General features: G+C 37.2%; 1 protein-coding gene across 2 annotated transcripts in view; it reads left to right on the top strand.

Annotated features, from left to right (window-relative positions):
* NSMCE2 (non-SMC element 2, MMS21 homolog (S. cerevisiae)) overlaps positions 1–6,304 on the top strand; it is a 271,887-nt gene that overhangs the window by 97,902 nt on the left and 167,681 nt on the right. The gene's annotated exons all lie outside the window — the stretch shown is intronic.

The raw sequence follows: 6,304 nt of genomic DNA, 5'->3' as shown, positions 1-6,304 counted from the left end.
CACCATGTTGGCCAGGCTGGTCTTGAACTCCTGACCTCAGGTGATCTGCCTGCCTCAGCCTCCCAAAGTGCTGGGATTACAGGCGTGAGCCACCACGCCCAGCCTGTTTATGTGCATTATTATTTCTTTCTCTCAGCTCTATTAGATGACTGTATCCATTTTATAGATTAGAAAATAAGCAAAGAAATGTAATATAACTTGCCTAAAACCCTGATCCTGAAATTCATACCCAGGTTTAGGTGACACCAAAGCCCATGTCATGTTCTTTCCCCCATACCACACCAATTCTTTTTTTTTTTTTTTTTTAAGATGGAAAAAGTATTTTATATTTACCATGTATTTACATCTCTGTATTTCTTTCTTTTTTTTTTTTTTTAAGATGGAATCTTCCCTCCATCGCCCAGGCTGGAGTCCAGTGGCGCGATCTCGGTTCACTGCAATCTCTGCCTCCCGGGTTCACGCTGTCTTCCTGCCTCAGCCTCCTGAATAGCTGGGACTACAGGCGCCTGCCATGACGCCTGGCTAATATTTTTGCATTTTTAGTAGAGACGGGGTTTCACCGTGTTAGCCAGGATGGTCTGTCTCCTGACCTCATGATCCGCCCACCTTGGTCTCCCAAAGTGCTGGGATTACAGGCGTGAACCGTTGTGCCCGGCCACCACACCAATTCTTGAAAACACTTTTGTGTGTTTTTTTCTTTCTCTCAATTCAAGCATATCATTCATGGAAAAATCTTACTTTTAATAGGACTCTTGAAGAGTGAATCATCTGTGTAGATCTTCCAGATCATAGAACTGCCTTGATGTACTTAGATGACACTGGAGGAATCTGCTTCATCTAGCTGAGAGAGAGTCCTTTTTGGTCACTTGCATTCAGAGATTAGGGAGTAGGAATGATACCAGACATTACATAGCAGTTCTTCTTTTCCAGATCCCTATGGTTTTGGCAATTCATTTAGAATATAGTGCCTAAGAATGATGTTTCTGGTGAAATAGTTGGTGTGTTATGGCAGAGAGGAGGAGGATATTTATGGCATCCCAAGTTTAGAACAAATTCCATGAAATTTATTTCAAACATAACAACAGTAATCTCTTGCACATACATCATCTCGCGTAATCTTTACAACATCCACATGCAGGAAAGGAATGCATGAAAAGTACAAGTTCTGTTTTTAGCAGACTGAACACCATATAATAAGAGTCTTGGAGGTGACATATTTACCCAGTGTCTCACAGTCAAGAGGCCACAAGGATAGCAAATATGTTCACGAGGAAAGGGGAAGTTTTAAAATGACAGATAGCTATAATTAAAGTTAGTAAAGAAAGGTTCAGTTATCAAGGGACAAATGAGTCAGCAGCAAGTTTAGACACAAACTGTGAACTCTGGGTGTTTCTCTCATTGTGACTTATTTTAAGAGAGTATGATGCCATCCACACTCAGAAAGTAGCCTGAATCTAGATTAGGAAGACCAAGTCTTAAGTGTCCCAGAGATGACGTTACATCATACCTAAGAAAATAATTATCTTGTCAAGTTATAATTCCTGAAGTTAGAATGATTTAAGTGTTGTATTTGTTATATAGACTGGAAGTTTCAGACAAAGTTACTAAGCATTTCTGTCTACTTCTACTTCATTTTTAAAAGACTTTTTTTTTTTCTTTTGGAAAGAAAGTTTAAGTAGAATTTTGGCAGCTTAGTGTGTGGTGTGTTATTGTGTGTATAGCAAATAGACATGGTTTACTCATTAACCATTCTGAAATTTTGAAGTCAAATGAATTGTTTCAAGTTAATATTATAATTTGTCTTTATAGAGCAGCTATAATTGAATATTATATGTAGATTGTAGCAATTATATGGGGAAAAAACTGCATATAGAAATTCAGAGCTACTTGTACAGAAATGCATTATTGGTGAACAACATTTGAAATCGAGCAGTGATACAATTTTACACATGCAAATAATACTAATGACTTGCTACGTTTCATTTCAATTTAAGATTTTAGGAACATTAATGTAGTATCACAAAAAGGGCACAATAATGGAAATCGAAAGACCTAATTTAGACATCAATGAATGGATTCTGCCCACTCTGGCAATTCAGTTTCTGTCTCTGGATCTCATATCCTCACATAGGAGAAAGGCTTCATCTCTAAGGCTGCCTTCCAGATGGTGATAGATGATGATGACATGCTCTACTGCTAACATGTGCTGCCTCTTCAGTATCATTCTAATATGTTTTCTTTGGAATTCCATATCTTAAGGACATGTTCTGAAATAATGAAGCAAAATTTACTTACAAAGATATCCTTTATGATATTATTTGTAATTAATATATTACTAACACTATAACATAATAGTTGAGGGCTAGTTATGTAAAATATGCAACATCAATTCAGTGAAATATTTTGCAGTCATTAAAAATGATGTGAGGAGTTTTAAAAACATCAGGAAATAAATGCTTATGCTATTAAGAGTTAACAGGGGCCAGGCACAGTGGCTCATGCCTGTAATCCCAACACTTTGGGAGACCGAGGCAGGTGGATCACCTGAGGTTGGGAGTTCGAGACCAGCCTGTCCAACATGGAGAAACCCCGTCTCTACTAAAAATACAAAATTAGCTGGACGTAGTGGCACATGCCTGTAATCCCAGCTACTCAGGAGGCTGAGGCAGGAGAATTGCTTGAACCTGGGAGGCGGAAGTTGCAGTGGGCCAAGATCACGCCATGGCACTCCAGCCTAGGCAACGAGCGAAACTCCATCTCAAAAAAAAAAAAAAGAAAAGAAAAGAGTTAACAGGATACAAAAATTAAGTATTCAGTATGATTACAACTAGGTTAAATACACATTTATGTAAAGTAGACTTCATCAAAATTAAAACCTTCAACTTATCGCGACAGCTATTAAGGTAATGAATGGACAAGCTACAACATAGGACAAAATATTCACAAAACATGTATCTTACAAAGAATATGTGTATCCAGACTGTATAAAGAACTGGAACTAATAATAAGAGACAACACACTTCTGTTTAAAAATTAGCAAAGGTTTGAACAGACTTCACAAAAGACGATAAACAAGTGGCTAATAAACATATGAAAATTATTTTTAAAACCACATTCACAGAATAAACACTGCTGCTGGTAGCATTATGCTTCTACCTTGACTTTTTCTCTAACTTCATTTTTAAAATATGTATTTATTCTTCACTAATTTTCTATAAAGAGTCTATATAGTTTTATAATCAGGAAACTAAAATCCCTCAATTTACTGAGAAAGAGCTACTGGTTAGGAGTGACAGGAGGATATTTTCTCAGAAAAGAGGTAAGTGTAAAACAAAGCAAAAAGCATATTTCTTCTTCTAAGATTTCAGAAGAATTGAAAGAAGAAAGGTACATGGAAGCTTTATCTTCACCCCTAGTTTTATCCTAAGTGTGCCCCTTCAGTCTCTGCCTATCACTGAGTCAGTCTGGTGGACAGTGAGAAGCAGCCTCATATTTACCCTTTGTTACTCTCTGTTAACTCTCATCATCCCCATTAACTGTATGTTGTTGATTTATTTGCCAGGGCCTTGTCACTTTGTCCTTGAAATATCAGAAAGTGTTAGTGGTTCTTGTGGAGAGTGTTGCCCCTTTGTATATGTTGAAAGAGGAGGAAGAATATTTGTATTGTATGCATGACTATATTTTACAAGGCATATTTTAGCTTACAAAGCACTCTCCCATCTATTATCTTATTTAATTTTCACAACAGCTTAGTGTGGTGGATAGATAGTATTCGTCCCATTTTACAGATGAGGTTCTGCACAATCAGTTGTCCTGCACAGTTCTATCAATCAGCCCCCCACGAAAAATTCTCTTGTGCCACTTTGTAGTTGACACCTCCCCCCATTCCCAGCCCCTGGCAACCACTATTTTGTTTTTTCTATATATAATTTTAATTTTTCCAGAATGTTATATAGGTGGAATTGTACAGTGTATAGCCTTTTGAGTGGCTTCTTTCACTTATGAGAGTGCTTTTGACATTCATTAATGGTATTGCTAGTTATCTGCAGTTTGTTGCATTTTATTGCTGAGTAGTATTTCATTGTATGGATGTACCATAGTTTCATTTACCAGTGAAAGAACATCTCAGTTGTTTGCAGCTGGTGGCCATTATGAATAAAACTGCTAGAAGGATTCATGTACAGAGTTTTATGTGAATATGTTTTAATATCTATTGAGTAAATATCCAGGCATAAGATTGATGGCTTTGGTAAGCATATGATTGCTGGGATTAGTAAACATATGATGTTTAGCTTATAAAAAATGGTCATTGTGTCTATGTTTATAAAATTTTTAAAAAAAGAAATGGACAAACTGTTTTTCAACGTGCTGTGTATGAGAATTGCACCCTCACCAGCACATGGATTATTTTTGGTTTTGTTTTTCATTCTGCTATTCTAATAAGTATGTAGTGATATTTCATTGTGGTTTTATTTTATGTTTTTCTAACCTTTTTTATATTTAAATTTTTCATATAATGTTCATATTTCTCTATTTTTACATCTTCTACATTTATTCTTTAATTCATTCCAGAAACACCAGAAACACTATAGGTGACCTGTAGCAATGGTTCTCAGAGTAGCATGAGCGTCACCTAGAAACTTATTAAAAATACAGATTTTTAGGTTCTACCCTAGACCTACTGAATCTGAAACTGGGAGAGTAAGACTGAATTTTCAGCTCTCCAAATGATTCTCCTGTAACCCAAAGTTTGAGAACCTCTGGTCTACAGTGGAGGTGTTCACCCATGCCTAGGTGTCAATATCAACTGTGAACATTAAAAAAAGAAAAGAAAATCAGAGTTCAATCTCTACCCAGAGATTCAAATTTAGTTTGTGTCTGGTAAGCCCACAGGCATTTTTTTTTTAACGTTATCCAGGTAATGCTAACATACAATGAGGGTTGAATCTACTAAAAGTTGTTTGCTAGGCACTCTAAAGGATATAAATCTGACACCAATTCCAGATCTAATGTAGCTTATTATTTAAAAGGAAGGATCCATAGAAGCATATCTTAGCATAGTCATAAGCACATACATATAAGTTACTTAGTAATTATCTAATGACTTAAATTGTACTTGGTGTCCTGGTTTTAAATATAAACTAACTTCATTTACCTATATCTCAGAGTCTCATTTTGAAACTTGGTGTTGTACTCAGCATTCATTCATTCAGCAGATGTTCATTGAATATGCTGGGAATATGGCAGGGAACAAAATAGACAAGTCTCTATGCTCATGGAGCTTATATGCTGGCACTTAGCATCAACTCACAGTATTTTGGGGAAAATACATTTCTTTTTAACTCCAAAACAAAGATGTCTATTTATTGATAGTCTTAATCGTGATATTTGTGTTATGCTCAAGTACTGTCTTTCAGAGTTACTTGCCTTGTATTTGTTAAAATTTCTATTAGTCGTTACATTCTTTTTCCTGAATAACTTTTTTTTTTTTTTTGAGATAGAGTCACATTCTGTCACCCAGGCAGGAGTGCAGTGGCACAATCTTGGCTCACTGCAACCTCCGACTCCTGGGTTCAAGCGATTCTCCTGCCTCCCAGGTAGCTAGGATTACAGGTGCCTGCCACCACGCCAAGCTGATTTTTGTACTTTTAGTGGAGACTGGGTTTCACCATGTTGGCCAGGCTCCTAGTCTCGAACTCCTGACCTTATGTGATCCTCCTGCCTTGGCCTCCCAAAGTGCTGGGATCACAGGCATGAGCCACCAAGCCCAGCCCTAGATAACTTTGTTTTTTTTCTTTTTTTGTACTTTAAGTTCTATGGTACATGTGCACAACGTGCAGGTTTGTTATATAGGTATACATGTGCCACGTTGGTTTGCTGCACCCATTAACTTATCATTTATCTTAGGTGTTTCTCCTAATGCTATCCCTCCCCCAGCCTCCTTACTCCCTGACAAGTCCTGGTGTGTGATGTTCCCCCTTCTCCATGTCCTAGTGTTCTCACTGCTCAATTCCCACCTATGAGTGAGAACATGTGAGTTTGGTTTCCTGTCCTTGTGATAGTTTCCCAAGAATGATGGTTTCCAGCTTCATCCGTGTCCCTGCAAAGGACATGGACTCATCCTTTTTTATGGCTGCATAGTATTCCGTGGTGTATATGTGCCACATTTGCTTAATCTAGTCTATCACTGATGGGCATTTGGGTTAGTTCCAAGTCTTTGCTATTGTGAACAGTGCCACAATAAACATACATGTGCATGTGTCTTTATAGTAGCATGATTTATAATCCTTTGGGTATATACCCA

Source organism: Mandrillus leucophaeus, unplaced genomic scaffold (genome assembly GCF_000951045.1).
Source record: "Mandrillus leucophaeus isolate KB7577 unplaced genomic scaffold, Mleu.le_1.0 Scaffold177, whole genome shotgun sequence".
Classification (NCBI taxonomy): domain Eukaryota; kingdom Metazoa; phylum Chordata; class Mammalia; order Primates; family Cercopithecidae; genus Mandrillus; species Mandrillus leucophaeus.
This window is presented reverse-complemented; position numbering and strand designations above follow the sequence as displayed.